This window comes from Mastigoproctus giganteus, chromosome 7 (assembly GCF_048544385.1).
Source record: "Mastigoproctus giganteus isolate SK-2022 chromosome 7, ASM4854438v1, whole genome shotgun sequence".
Lineage (NCBI taxonomy): Eukaryota > Metazoa > Arthropoda > Arachnida > Uropygi > Thelyphonidae > Mastigoproctus > Mastigoproctus giganteus.
Window position 1 is genome coordinate 172687709 of NC_143581.1, and position 14480 is coordinate 172702188.

The window sequence follows — 14480 nt, forward strand, 5'->3', positions numbered from 1 at the left end:
GATGAAGTGCTGTAATTAGTGTTTTGGTGTCTCGTAAGTAAAGAGATTTAATTTCCATTAGTATCATCATTCTTTCAACCTTCTATTTCTATTCTAGTCATTCTGAAATACTCTTCAAAATAAAATTTACAGATTAATTTTATTGAAAAATATAAACAAGAATTGAGTGATTAATTTAAATTTGGGCTTTCAATTAAAAATTAAAGAATGCGATAAAACCTAATCAATATTGCGCCGTGAAAAAAAAGTATTCCTTAATTTATTTTTAATTTTCTACGTAAAAAAAAAAAAATGCTTCGTTGTTGGATAAAATCAAGTATATTTCTGTATCAAGTATGGCAGGAATGCAATATTCCTCGATGATCTTTGTATGTGTGTGTTTGTGTGTTGTAGTGAAGTTTACACACAGTGACCGTGAAACGACGACACTGCAAAGTGCTGATGTCATCATCTGAATAAGGATGTTGCATGCTCGCTGCTGTAAATCACTCCATCCGTGACGCGGTAATGAAAGAAGAGGAAATAGAAGGATATCGCTACGAATGAAATAGAAAAAGTTAGTCTGGGCTAGTCTGACGAAAGAAGAAGACAGCATAAAATAGAAATTAAAATAAACGCTTAAGAAAATAAAATAGTTTAGAAAATTCTAATGAGAATGAAAATTAAATAATTAATGAATAAATGTACAAGTGTGCTTCACGTGTACTTTTATTACAGCCACAAACAATCACGATTTTCCTTACTCAGAGAGTTTTATATTTGTGCCAAGATATAAAGTGCTAGAGTTGCAAATACTTGAAATTTGATTTTGAACACAGTATAGGTTACCATTTCTGAAGCCATTAGTACACTGGTGTCTAAAAGTTGATATTGTAAGAAATATCTGTACTCTGTGGAATTATATCAGAGTTTTTGTGGAAGAGCAGTATTATAAGGCCGAGTTATATTGAGTTTGAAAAGTAATATGCCCCCTGTTTAAGGGAATCATAAACATAAGACCACGACTACTCAGAACTGAGGGGTTAGTCCATCACGATTTCATATTGTTTACAATCCTTATGATAATGGCTTGTAATAAATAAATACACTCCTGTATAAAAGCAAATCTAAACGTATGGAAGATGCTACGAAGTCGGCGTGCTCCACTTCTTGAAGCATCACTGACAATGCTCAACCGGATTCAGGTCTGAAGACCTGGCCAGCCATCTGAAAAATTCTCATTTGACGGGAATTTGGTGACAAACTGAACCATACAGAACAGCATTAGCGTTCACGATAATGAATTTAGGGTATATTTACAATAAATACTGTAAATATACAGTATTTATTTACAATAAGTACTGTATATTTACAATTCACGATAATGAATTTAAGGTATATGTACAATCCTACACCAACCGTTATTAAATAAATTAGCGTTGTGTTATATTAAAATAATAATGATACAAATAAAATTAAATAAATAGAATGATATAATTACACTGGATAAAACTGATAAAAAAGGTAACTGTCTATACATTACAATATGGAATATTGTATTGTACAGATTGTATTGTGTTGTCTGTACGTATTGTATTGTCTGTACAATACAATATGAAATATTGTATTGTACAGACAGTTACATTTTTTATCAGTTTTATCCAGTGTAATTATATCATTCTATTTATTTCATTTTATTTGTATCATTATTATTTTAATACAACACAATGCTAATTTATTTAATAACGGTTGGTGTAGTATTGTACAGTTATTGTGAATATGAATATTCGCATACCAGAGGCCCAGAGGCCTATTTGAAGATTTAGGGCAGCGATTCCCAACCTTTTTGACCCGCAGAGCCATTTTTAGAATCAATTCCTATGGAGGAGCCCCTTAGGCTTACCCTATGTGTTCAAGCTAATGGTATTTAAGAGTAGTGTTACAGGAGGGGATAGATAATAAGGGAGTGTAAAGTAAAGAGATATTTAAACAATTGTACAATGTCCATGCAATAAAATTATATTTTACAGTAAGCCTAAATTAAGACATAACATAAAATAATGTATAAATATTTAATGAGACAGCTGTGGTTGTATTTTTTTGCACAGTTTTCTTATTTCAGGTTCAATTGATGATAATTGTAGGCGAATGTCTGGTTCTGCATTTAAGCGAATTTTGTATTTTGTTTTGGTACGCATATAGGCAGAAAATCCCGCTTCACAGAGATATGTAGTTGAGAAAGGCAGCAATACTAATTTTGCTTTCTCAGACAAGATTTTGAATTCATCTTGCAAATGCAACCAAAACTCTGGTAGACTTTGATTCTGAAACGCATCTCGTACTACAATAATTTTGAAGCTAATGGCAGCAAAATGACTGAACGTCGTCTGCTAGAGAATGCGCAAAATTCAACTTGGCAAATTTTTATTCAGAATGCGATTTCTAGTTTTCTAATTTATGTTTCTAATTCTTTAATTTCATTCAATTTTTAGCTATTTTATTTTCCTGGAGCGACCGCGGAGCCCCTGGGAAGTGTACGCGGAGCACAGATTGGGAACCACTGATTTAGGGTATATGGCAACTCTGAAGACTTAGCAGAAAAAAATCTAGGTCCTATATTTGTGAACAGGCAAGATGATTCCCTCAAAGATCTGGAGATCGGTGCGGCCTTTCCTTGTGATGCCACCCGAGATCATTAGATTTCAGCCAAGACGGTGATTTTTATTCTCCTGGTACTAAATGGACGGGGGCGTGTTCCCCTTCCATCTAGATCAGCGAAGCCGAGCCATTTCCGCTTGCATTCAAAAAATAAGCGGAAACAAAAAATAACATTTGTGTGTGCCAAAAGGGGGGGGAAAAAAAAAGACTGACAGAAATTAAGAAATAGCTTTTATTGTTATTAAAAAATAGTAATAATGAAAGTTATAACAATTATAATGAAAATATTATTATTTCAGTAATATTTATTTGAAAGTTACAAGTATTATTTAAACGTTATTACCATTTATAAAGTTTCAAGTTTTAGAAGCCGTTGGCCTTGATCATGGACTGGTGTGAGATGGAAACTCATCTTCCACCATCATTTTAAACACAGTAGGACCGAGACTTAGGATGCTTTGTGAGCCATAAAGCAACAGCTTGTCGGATGTCACAATCCTAATGCCATTGTCCAGCATACCAAGAGGTGTCTTATTCTCATTCCATTTTATGTCTTAGTCATCCGGTCTTTGGCCTCTGACACATACGTAAAATCTCTCTATGGGATTTACTGTCGAATTCATTGTTGGATGAATAGGGTTACAAGTAAAAACCTCAATATTTCATGTGGCGTTTCCATGGAGGCAGGCATCATGGGAATAACCTTCCCATGGCAATGAACCTACACTGTGCTGCCACTTTATTAGGTACACCCCTGCTGTGCACAATTGGTTTGTCCCACAACGTTGCAAGTCACATGACCACAGTTGTGGATATAAATGCAGCAGAACAATCTTTCTAGTATCAGTTAAGCCTACAAACCGTAGCAAGATTGGGGAAAAGGAGTGATCTAACGGACTTCGAACGTGGCATGGTAATAGGTGCAAGAAGTGCTGGACAAAGCATCTCTGAAACGGCAGTTCTCCTGAACTTTTCACGCACGACAGTTTCAAGGGCGTATTGAGAGTGGTGCAACGAACAGAAAATATCCTCTCAACAGCACTCCTGTGGAAGAAAATCGCTTGTTGATTAGAGGTGTATGAGGTATGTTTGGATTCTAGCGGCACCTGGGGTTTCTCCCATCTTCGCCTGTGTTCATCGTATCGGATTTGAAAAGTGTGTGGGATTTCTACTATGTAGTGTGTTGTGCCCCTTGTTCTTGCGGCCTGTTAGCCGTCGGGCCCAGATGGGACCCGACGTTACCATACCTCGCCAACGGGGAGGCCGGCCGGGAGTTACCAGTATTTTGTAAAGTACTCTGGGTGGTCCTGCCACCTACTTTCCTGAGATTCCAGTGGCTAGGACCTGATTTGAAAAACAAAAAAAAAAAAAAAAAAGAAAAAACTAGCTCGCGGTTTCTTCAAAATGCAGTTGTTGATTTTAGCAGTGCGTGAGGTTATTCGCTAAAAACGCGTTCTAAAGGTCTAATAGGTCGGGAAATAATTTTAGTGTATTTAAATTTGGGCCTGTGGGGAAAGAAATTTACTCTCTGTAAGGAGAAAGTAGTGGTTGGGGAGGCAGAAGACTGGGGGGTGGAAAGCAGGAGGAGGCCGACGGAGAAGATGGCCTCCAGAGTGCAGCAGGGCATTCCTATGCTCTGCCAGAGGGAAGAGTGGGGCAGCAGGAGGGCGAAGAGACAGCAGGGCCGTCACCCCCCTGCCAGGGAGGGGGCAAGAAAGCAGGCTGAGACAAGGGTGTCCAGCCCAGTTCGCCATATGGCTATTCGTCAGATCTGATGTGTCTCTTTAAAGGATTCCTCGTTTATTCGCTGTCTTTGGGGAAATTAGCGGTCTTTAATGTAGTGTCCGAGCGGCACGTGTTCGCATCTGGTTTTTGCCTCTTTAGTGCATTCCTTGATGGATTACTTTCAGTGGGGGAATCATTAGTCTTGCCAGTCTTATTCGGGTATCATGTCCTCATCTCAGGTTCGTCTGTTTAGCCTATTCCTTGTTGGATTGCTATCATTAGGGGATCATCCGTTTCAACAGTCTTGTCCAGGTGTCGCAACACCACATCTGATGTTTGTCTCATAGCGCGTTCCTTGATAAATTACTATCATTGTTTTTCGTTTACTGAATAATGCCTGCGCAAATTTGCTGAGGGCATTAAATTCCTCCTTTGAATCAAGTAGGCGGTATTCTTGGTTTGTGGGGGTGCATAGTGTTAGGGTCAGGCGCCACCTGAGGTTTCCCACATCTCCATAATATATACACTGAAGGAATACAGTACTACTGTAAATACCAGAAGTGTTGCGTGTTGAATGTGCAGTATTGTGTTGGGTTCTGTTGTGTGTCCTGACATTCGGCCGCAGGACCCCTTGTGGAACCCCACGTCGCCCGCACACACCACTCGGAGGTAGCAGGCTGCCCATAATTCTCTGGCTAGTCCCAGTCTGAGCGGAGACCAAGTTTTAAAAAATAATAATAAAATAAAAAAATAAAAATAATAGTAAAAGAAAGAAAATAAATAATAATAATAAAAAAAGATAAATAATAATTTAAAAAAAAAAGCGATTAGATAGAGTGAGGTAGTACAGGGTGTACGGAAGAAGTGGGGGAAATGAAAGTAAGAGTAAGGGGATATAGGCGAAGGCATCCCCAACCAGTCAATGGACACTCAATCCATCAGGCGAAGGCGAAGAAAGGGGAAGGAATGTAGTCGAAAGTGACTGTGCAAGGGAGCACAGATAGGATCGCCATTTGGCCCCTCTGTCAAGACCGGGTGATGTCCAATCCAGGTGTTTAAAAAAAGATAAAGTCAATCCAATGGTAGTTTTCAAACTCCAATCGTCGGATAGTTGTCCGTTTGATGGTGTGAGGGTCAAGTTCATTACTGTCTAGTCTGGATGGAAGTCTATCATGGTCTCAAACCGTCTGTTGTCTTTGTTGGGTCCGTTGTTGTTCCGGTACAGGTACTGTAGATAAGGATTTCCTTCGGCTGAAGAGCTCTTGTGCGAAAAAAGCTGTATATCCCTCCCTGCTATCAAGGAAGTGTGTTTCTTGGTCTTCGGGTATGTAGATCAAGGAAGTGATGAAGATGCAGCGGAGATCCTCATGCAGGGGGCAGTCGTACATAAGGTGCGACCAACGCTCAGTCCCACCACAGGTGCAAGTGGGATCATCGATGATTCCCAGGACCGTCAGTTTGCCTTTTAATGATCCATGGCCAGTTAACATGTATGTAGCATAAAGGCCAGGTGAAAACCAGGGGGGGGGGAGCCTGTGGAACACTCTGTTAATGTAAGGTAAGAACTTTCTAGTGATTTCACCTTTATTGGAAGTAGTACACTCGCTTGCCATGTTTGCTGCAGATGCGTGAGGAGACGCCTCTTTTGTACTGTTCTGTCGTTTGCGGGGTCTGTTGTGAAGTCGAGGATGGTCTTGGAATTTTCTTTGGAGAGGTAGAAGAGTAGTCCACAGCGGACCACCTCCAGGTCCAGTGGCATGGCCCCTGCCAGGATTTGCAGAGCATGGGTACTGACAGTGCAGCAGGCACGGGTATTGGCGAGCAGGATGTTCCTTTGCAGAGAGCCGAGGATTCTTCTACCAGTAACAGTGATGGCTTTTGGGTACCAGATGCCTGCTGCATGCGTTATAATCGGGGTAAATACCGCTTTACAGAATAAGGACAGAGTGTGCCTATTGAGTCCCCAGTCCCATCAGTCCCATCTGGAGACCCGGGTAACAAGGGAGGTGTAATTGCGTATCTTTCTTCTTAGGTATTTAAGATGTGGCTGGAAATTTAGTTTGCTGTCAAGGATAACTCCTAGATACTTAAATTGAGTGGAGAATTTTATGGTCCTGGTTGTCAATTTTTATCTGTGGCGGTCTGGCTTCATTGAGACTTCCTTTGAGAAGAATAGAATCTGTTTTGGTGGCAGAGATGGTGAGGTTGTGGTGTTTAGCCCAGTCTGTAACTTTTGTAGTGCATTATTCGCCAAAGTCTCCAGTCGTGCCCTAGAATCGCCGGTAACGGTGATAATAAGATCATCTGCATAGGCCTGAGAGGTGACCTCTCCCAAGTCCATGCCAAGGAATTCATCAAGGACAAGGTTCCACAAGAACGGGCCCAGAACAGAGCCCTGTGGGCATCCTCTGTAGACCTGTCTGGTGATTTTCATATATGGAGCATTGACAGTGATTGACCTGTTGGAAAGGTAGCTTTTGATTGAGTTATATAGGTTTACTGGAAGCTTTGATTGGCTCAGTCTGCCCAGGACGCTCGGCCACCAAAGTGTGTCAAACACCCGTTTGTGGGGGTGTATCTTATTCTCGTGATGAGTTTTCCTCTTAGGTCTTCACATAATTCGCACTCATGGATAACGTGCTTCCAGGTTTCTATCTCGCCACAGGGGCTGTAACGTTCCTCAGTAATTCCCACACCGTGGAGCTTATCTTTGAAAGGTCCATGTCCTGTGAGGAGGAAGGTGGTGTTCAGTCCTGGGCAAAGACATTCTGGAACCTTTGGATATAGTTTCGTGACATTGTGTATGAATTTACGGGTGATCTCGCCTTTACTTGTCTCGCTCCACCTAATCTGCCACTGTTGCTTCAGATGATCCGATATTCTTGCTTTTTCCTTTGTATATTCCTTATTCATATGCATTGTGTATCCATTCGTTGTTATGGGAAAGGTGGTACATCAGTCCACATTGGAGCGCCTCAAGGTCCAGCGGAAGAGCCCCTGTCAGGATTTGAAGAGCCACAGTGCTTGTTGTGCTGCTTGCCCTGGAGATTGTGAGGAGGATGTTTCTTTGGGTTGTCTCTAGTAGTCGGCTATTGACCGCGGTTCCTGCCTTCAAGAACCAGGCAGGGCCTCCATAGGTCCTGACTGGTGTAAAAAGCGTTTGGTAGCAGAGGGGCAGGGTTCTCCTGTTGAGCCCCCAATCCCTGCGTATCACTCTTGCAGTTAGGGCCGTATATCTTCTTATTTTCTGTTTTAAATTGGTGATATGGGGAGTGAAAGATAAGTTGCTGTCCAGTATTATACCCAAGTATTTGAGTTGTTTGGACAGTTTGATTGTAGTTCCCGCAACTTTTATCTGTGGAGGCCTCCTCAGGTCCAGGGTACCCCGAAGTAAGATAGAATTAGTTTTCTCTGGTGCAATTCTAAGAGTATGTGTGTTTGCCAAATCTTGAAGTGTCTGATGTGCCCGATTAGATTGGGTCTCCAGGCAGGCTCTTGAGTCTGCTGCAGTCGTCAGGATTAGATCATTTGCGAAGGCCTGGGCATCGACATCACCGAGATTCTTGGAGAGGAAATCGTCGAAAACAATATTCCACAAGAGCGGCCCCAGAACAGAACCCTGGGGGCTTCCCCTTCGGACCGTTCTACAGGTGCTGGCATAAGGAGCAACAATCTAGACTTTTCTGTTTTGTAGGTATGATCTTAAGCAATTGAAAAGGTTTTCAGGGAGTCGCGCCTGAGCCTTGCCAGGACGCTCGGCCATCACAGCGTGTCGAACGCCCCAGCAAAGTCAATTGTGATGGTCAAAAATATTTTTTGGTGCACTTTGCCTTGCAGAGCAGATTTCGGATTTCTTCAACTGTCGATATTCCGGGAGTGAAGCCGTACCGTTTGGGTGTGTTAAGCTTGGCATTGCGGTAATGTTGATTTATTCTTTTGTGTAAAGTTCGGTAATTCTGGGGGTTTGGTTGGGCTTTGATGATTAGTTTGAGTGTTGCAATTTTCCATTGGACTGGAAATTGGCCCTGTGCCAGGGAGGTATTGAAGAGGCGGAGCAGAACATCTGGTACGAATTCAATGCCCTTTTTTGCCATTTCCGGTTCAATTTGGTCCGGGACTGGGTATTTCCTGTTCTTGGTTCTTTGTGCTGCCTCCTGCATTTCATCCATTGTAAATGAGGGTTCTGTCTGATTACTTTCGTATTGTTCATTGCCTTGGCATATATCTCTTTGTTCCAATGTCAGCTGGTTGGGTAGTTCCTGGAAAATGGTATTGAGTATGTTTCCTACAGATTCCTCCCAGGTCGTGGAAATGGCGCCTTGGGGAGTTTGGGTTTCCATTACTGCTTCCCCCTTGGGGAGCTTGTTTCTGGTGATCCTATACACCATTCCCAGGGGTTTTCATTACCAGTTGTTTGAACCAATTTTTCCCAAGATTCTTTTTTGTTTTTCTTGATCTTGTCTGTCTATAGGTTTCGGATTTGTCTGTATTGATTTTTAAATACCATCACCTCCTCCGGCAGCCAGGTCCTTTGAGCTCTCTGGAATTGTTTCCTTTTTTCTGAACTAATTTCCTCATTCTAAGGAGCTCTGGGGTCCACCAGGGCGTTGCTCCTACCAAGGGGATTTTTCTTTTCATTGAGGTCTCCGCCGCTGTGGTAATTATTTTAGTTACCTTCCTTTGCATTTGGTCAGGGTTTTCCATCCCTCCTCGTTTAGTTGTTTGAGTATCGATGTGGTGCTGTTCTTGCATGCGGAGGTTGTCCTGTATTCATCCAAGTTGGCTTTCTGGACATTAAATTTGTATAGCATTTGCTTTGCAGTTGGCGCTCTTGCAAGACTTCTTCTGATACTGTAAGTTATAGTTTTGTGGTCCGAGGTTGTCCATTCATTTTGGACAGTCCAGTCAGTCATATATTTCTCTAGGTTTCTTGTTGCTAGCGTAATGTCAATTGTTGCTTCTCAGGTTAAGCTACTGTATGTTGGTAGGCAAAATGACTGATTGTTTACTATGAATGTTGAATTGGCTAGTTGAATGTTGAAAAAAATAGTTGAATGTTGAAAAGTCTTCCAATTGCTGGCCGTTTCTGCTTCCTCTGCGTTCAGGTGTTTTACTGTGCCAGACTTGTGACCTACAGTTCACAGCAGCACCCACTATGATTCTCTGCCCAGACAGAGTTGTCTGGACATTTTCCAGATAGGTGAGGGCAGTGTCTATCTCTGCACCTGGTCTGCTGTTTAATGCTATGATATATATGGTTCCCACTGAGGACATGAGTTGAGCACATGCTGCCCAAGAAGTGCACAGCTGGGGGATTTTGGTGACTGTTAGTTCTGCGTTTCTCACTAGAATCGCTGCCCAGGGCGCATCTTCCATGCTTTGTACAACTGTACAAAGTATGTTGTAGCAAAGCTGATATCCTCGAATTGCTTTTGGTGGGTGTACGGTTTCATGACTACGATAACATCCGCGTTGTCTTCTCCCCCCCCCCCCCCTTTGTCTCACCTGCTCCCTCACTGCTCGGGCTCTTTAGGCATTGAGTTAGTGTAGTCTAAGTACTGTGGAGTTGAATCTTTTAATTAGAGACCCCATAGTCGATTCTTGCGTGATATAATAATTTGGTTTTTACGTAGATCGGGCATTCTGGATCCCGGATGAAATGCTTATTCTCTACCTTCAAGCTCTTGCAATTAGCGCATATGGGTTGACTGGCTTTGGACGACAGTTTCTATGTTCATGTCACTTTACTGAGCAGTGGCCACAAGTCGATTCCTTTTGGGTGCAGTTGTGGGTGGTGTGGCCATACTTGCAATGGCTGAAACATTTCGGTATGGCCAAATGCTCCCTGAACCGTAGGCTGCTCCGCTCCACATAAAGTCTACTCTGTGACTTAATAACTTGCCATGCGGACGGTGTTAACTCGACTGTCCAGTTGTTGTGTTTTCCATTTTTGATCCTTGACAGGCATCCTCGTTACACTGGCTACTTCTCCACTGGGAAGCTTGTTTGTGGTGATTTTAAACGCCACGCCCCAGGGGTTCTCGTTCCCTGTCTTGGAGACCAGGTTTTCCCAAGCGGCTCGCTTGTTCTTTTTACTTTTTTCTGTGTAGGTGTTTCGCACCTGTTTGTATTGTTGTTGTATTGTTACCGTAGTACTGCTACCTCTGTTGGTGGCCATGTTCTCCGTGCTCTTTGGAATTCGTTCCGCTTTGTCTGGACCTCTTTTCTCAATCTTTTCAATTCTGGAGTCCACAAGGGCATCTCCCCAACTGAGGGGATTTTCGTTTTCATCGCTGTCTCTGCTGCTCCAGTTATGATACTGGTGATTTCTCCTGGAGTGTATCTGGGTTTTTCATCTCACTGTCCCCTGCCTATCTAGCCAGTTCCTCCAGCGTTTTTTGCACTTTGCTGGTCAGTTGTACTCTGAAAAGTTCCCAGTCTGCCTTTTGGATGGCAAATATGTTTGCCAATTTTCTGTTTGTAGTTATTTTTGTCATTGATCTTCTGATTTGGTAGGTTATTGTTCGGTGATCTGATGCGGTTCAGCCATTTTGCACTGTCCAGTCGGTCATGTGGGCTTCAATATTCCTTGTAGTCAGGGTGATATCAATCGTGGCTTCCCACCAGGTATTGCAGAAGGTCGGCAGATTAAAGGGTTGGATTTTGACTGTGAGGATTGGTTTTGCCAGGAATTCGTCGAGCCTTTGTCCATTTCTGGTTCCGTGGCGGTCCGGAAGATGTAAACTGTCAAACAGGGGGGAGTGGCAGTTTACATCTCCTCCTACAATTATTCTTTGTCCTGCTAGGGTTATCTGTACGGATTGGAGATATGTGATAGGAAAGTCGATTTCCACACCAGGTCTGCAGTACAATGAAAGCTCCCAATTGAGCTGATTATATGGGCACAGCCAGCCCAGGGCGTACAGAACTGTGGTAATTTTATTGCCGCTGTTTCCGGATTCCTCACTACCACTGCTGACCATGGGGTGTCTTCATCACTCTGGATAAGTTTATAACTTATTGGGAATCCCCTGACCTGCTTTGTGTGTGTATAGGGCTCCTGGATGAGGATAATCTCGTCATTTTCTTCATTGTGGCGTACCTGTCAATCACTGCTCTGGCACGTTGGTACGTTGGGAACTTTGCATCCCGTATGGAGTGTGTGTGGCCAACCTCGGGGATTTGCAATTGACGCATATGGGATCTTTCTCACTGTTTGGGCACTTTTTAAATTCATGCCCTTTCTCTGCGCAGTGGCCATTCTTGCAGCACCTATAGCACTTTATTACTGCCATATGCTCCCTATACCTATGACTGCTCCACTCCACATAGATGGTACTCCGCGTTCGTAGGATTCGCCAAGTCTCAGAGGCAAGCTCTACGACCCAATTACAGTTGCCACTGTTCTTCACTCTGGTTTTGTATTTTGAGATAATCAGCACTTTCCAATCCCGGTCTGGGAGTTCACTTTTTAGATTCTTACTGTAGATCTCCTCTGTCAGAAGTTCAGGGGTCATATTGTGGTCCATGTTGAAGATAACCACCGAGGGACTTTTTATCTTCGGGTCCTCGCTGTGAGGCCCGATGTAGGGGTCTTGGGTTTTGTTATAATTCCTTCTGCTTCTTACTTACTATCCCTGGATTTCTGGTCTTTCTTATGGCTTTTATTCTGGTTGCTCCGAATTCTTCTCTGCGGTTTTCTATTACTTTTTTCTTGATTTCCTCACTAGCATTGGTTTCTTCTCCTGTTTCGCTTAAAATGACTATATTGGGCGTATGCAGAAATGTTTTCTTTTTAGCTTCTGAGGCCTTGCCCGTTCTCAGTGTTTCTTTGGATGTATTCCTCAGTGCTTGAGCATATGATGGGGGTGCCCTGTGGCATTTTATTGCCGCTATCTGCATGTAGGGCTTCCAGGGTTGCCATTGTTCTCTGGTAATTTAAATGTGTGTTCATTAGGATGGTCTCCAACTTATTCCATTGCAGGATTATTTCTGCACGAATGGATGAAGAGATCCTAGTACTATTCTCCTCTATTATATTTTCGAGGGCCATATGCAGTAGGAGTGTCTGCTCTGGCACATTATAGGTGGTAGATGACTTTCATCAACCGGTGAAATACCACCACTTTGCTTATTGGAGGCTTGAAGTGGTGAAACCCATGTTTAGCCTCTAGAGCAAAGTTTCCGGCATCCCCCTCCCCCCATACTTTTCCTTCAACCCATGCACGGTACTAAGTACTATAGGTTTTGATACCTTTCGTGTTTGGGGTTTTCATAAAAAAAAAAAAAATTCCCTGTGGAAGTGTCGGGTACAGGATGGTTCCCTCAGGTATTTTATGCTGTTCTTCAAGCCCTGATCGCTTGGTTGCTTGGCACACCGGGTTTCCCGATCAAATTTCAGTAACATCAATTTTGTATTTTTCCTCTTCTTGACCGGTTTTGGGTCCTTGGTCTCCTCTGTTCTTTCGGTAGAGTTTGTCCCTGGTGTTGGTGGCGTGTCCTCAATTGAGCTTGGAGCACCAATCTCTGTCTCTTCCATTCCATTCTCCATTTCCGTAGGGGGCGCCTACGTAGCCAGTTGGGAAGGAGCAGCAGTGCGTAGCACACGCTTCTTGATTAGACCGGGGTTCGAGCCCGTCACCACCAAATACGGAGGATGCGGAAAGGTCAGGGAATGACTACCGCATATTCCCGGAGCAATATGACCTTGGTTGTTAATGCTCCTAAAAACCAAACAACAACAACAAAAACGACATTTCCCTAGGATTCCGGATTTGCGGAGCTCTCCGGTTTAGTGGGATGCAAGCTATACGAGTGTAAAGTCCTCCCCAAGAGCTGCAGGATGCGATCAAGCACAAGTTCCTGCGTCAGTTTGGGCCAGAAAAGGGGAGTAGTTGAAAGTCAGCCGAGGAAATTTTGAGGAAGTGGGGGTGGGGGGGAATACAGAAAGCATGATAGCATTAGTAGAGGCATATGATGCAAGAAAGCAAGCTTATGCAGCATCAGCCGGAAAAAAAAACCCACTTCCACTTCACCCCTCTGTTCGTTCGAAATACCTGTCCAGCTGAGCCTTAAATTTATTTAGGCTATCAACTTCCAGGACAAGGGATGGAAGTCTGTTCCACCAACCAACACCCGCTGGCTAAAGGCAAATTTTCGTACGTCTATCCTACATCTGTCTTTCCTCAATTTGAATTTATGCTCTCTCAAATGATTATTCTGAGCAAGAGGATGAATCCCATCAGCACTGAGCATGTTGAAACCATTCAAGGCTTTATACACCTCCATCAGATCACCTAGCTGGTGCCTAGTCTCCACACTCTGTAATTTGCAAAACTTAAGCCATTCTTCATAAGAGCACTCCTTTGTTCCATTCACTAATCTTGTTGCTATTCTCTGTACTCGTTCCAGCAGCTCTACATCCTTCTTGAAATGAGGCCTCCAGACCTGTATACAGTACTCTAGGTGTGGCCTGACCATTGCCTTACACAAGGGAATAATCACCTCCTTATCCCTGCTAGAAAAATTCCTGTATATCATTGACAAGACACCATGAGTTACTCTCGTAGCCCGTATGCACTGCTCAGAGAACTTCATATCTGCCTGCACAATTATCCCCAGGTCCTTTTCATTCTCTACCACTGTCAGTATAGTACCACAGACTTGATACGTTGCTCTGGGTTGCTGTTTCCCATATGTAGTACTTTACATTTGTCAATGTTAAACTTCATTTGCCACCTCTCAGCCCAACTGCTCAACCTTTCAGATCCTGTTGCAGCAGCATAGTGTCAGTAGTGTCCTTGACAACCCTGCCAACCTTTCTGTCGTCTGCAAACTTGGACATTAAGCTTGATATACCATCATCAATATAATTTATAAATACAGAAAACAATAATGGACCCAACACTGAACCCTGAAGGACTCCACTAATAACATTAGTCCACGATGAGCAGTGTCCATTGAGTACCACTCTCTGCCTTCTCCCCTTCAACCACCCCTTTATCCATAGCAGCAATTTGCCTCCAATGCCACACTGCTCCAATTTGTGCAGCAGTCTTCCATGTGCAACAGAATCAAAAGCCTTTCTAAGATCCAAGTATATAATATGAAAGTTATTC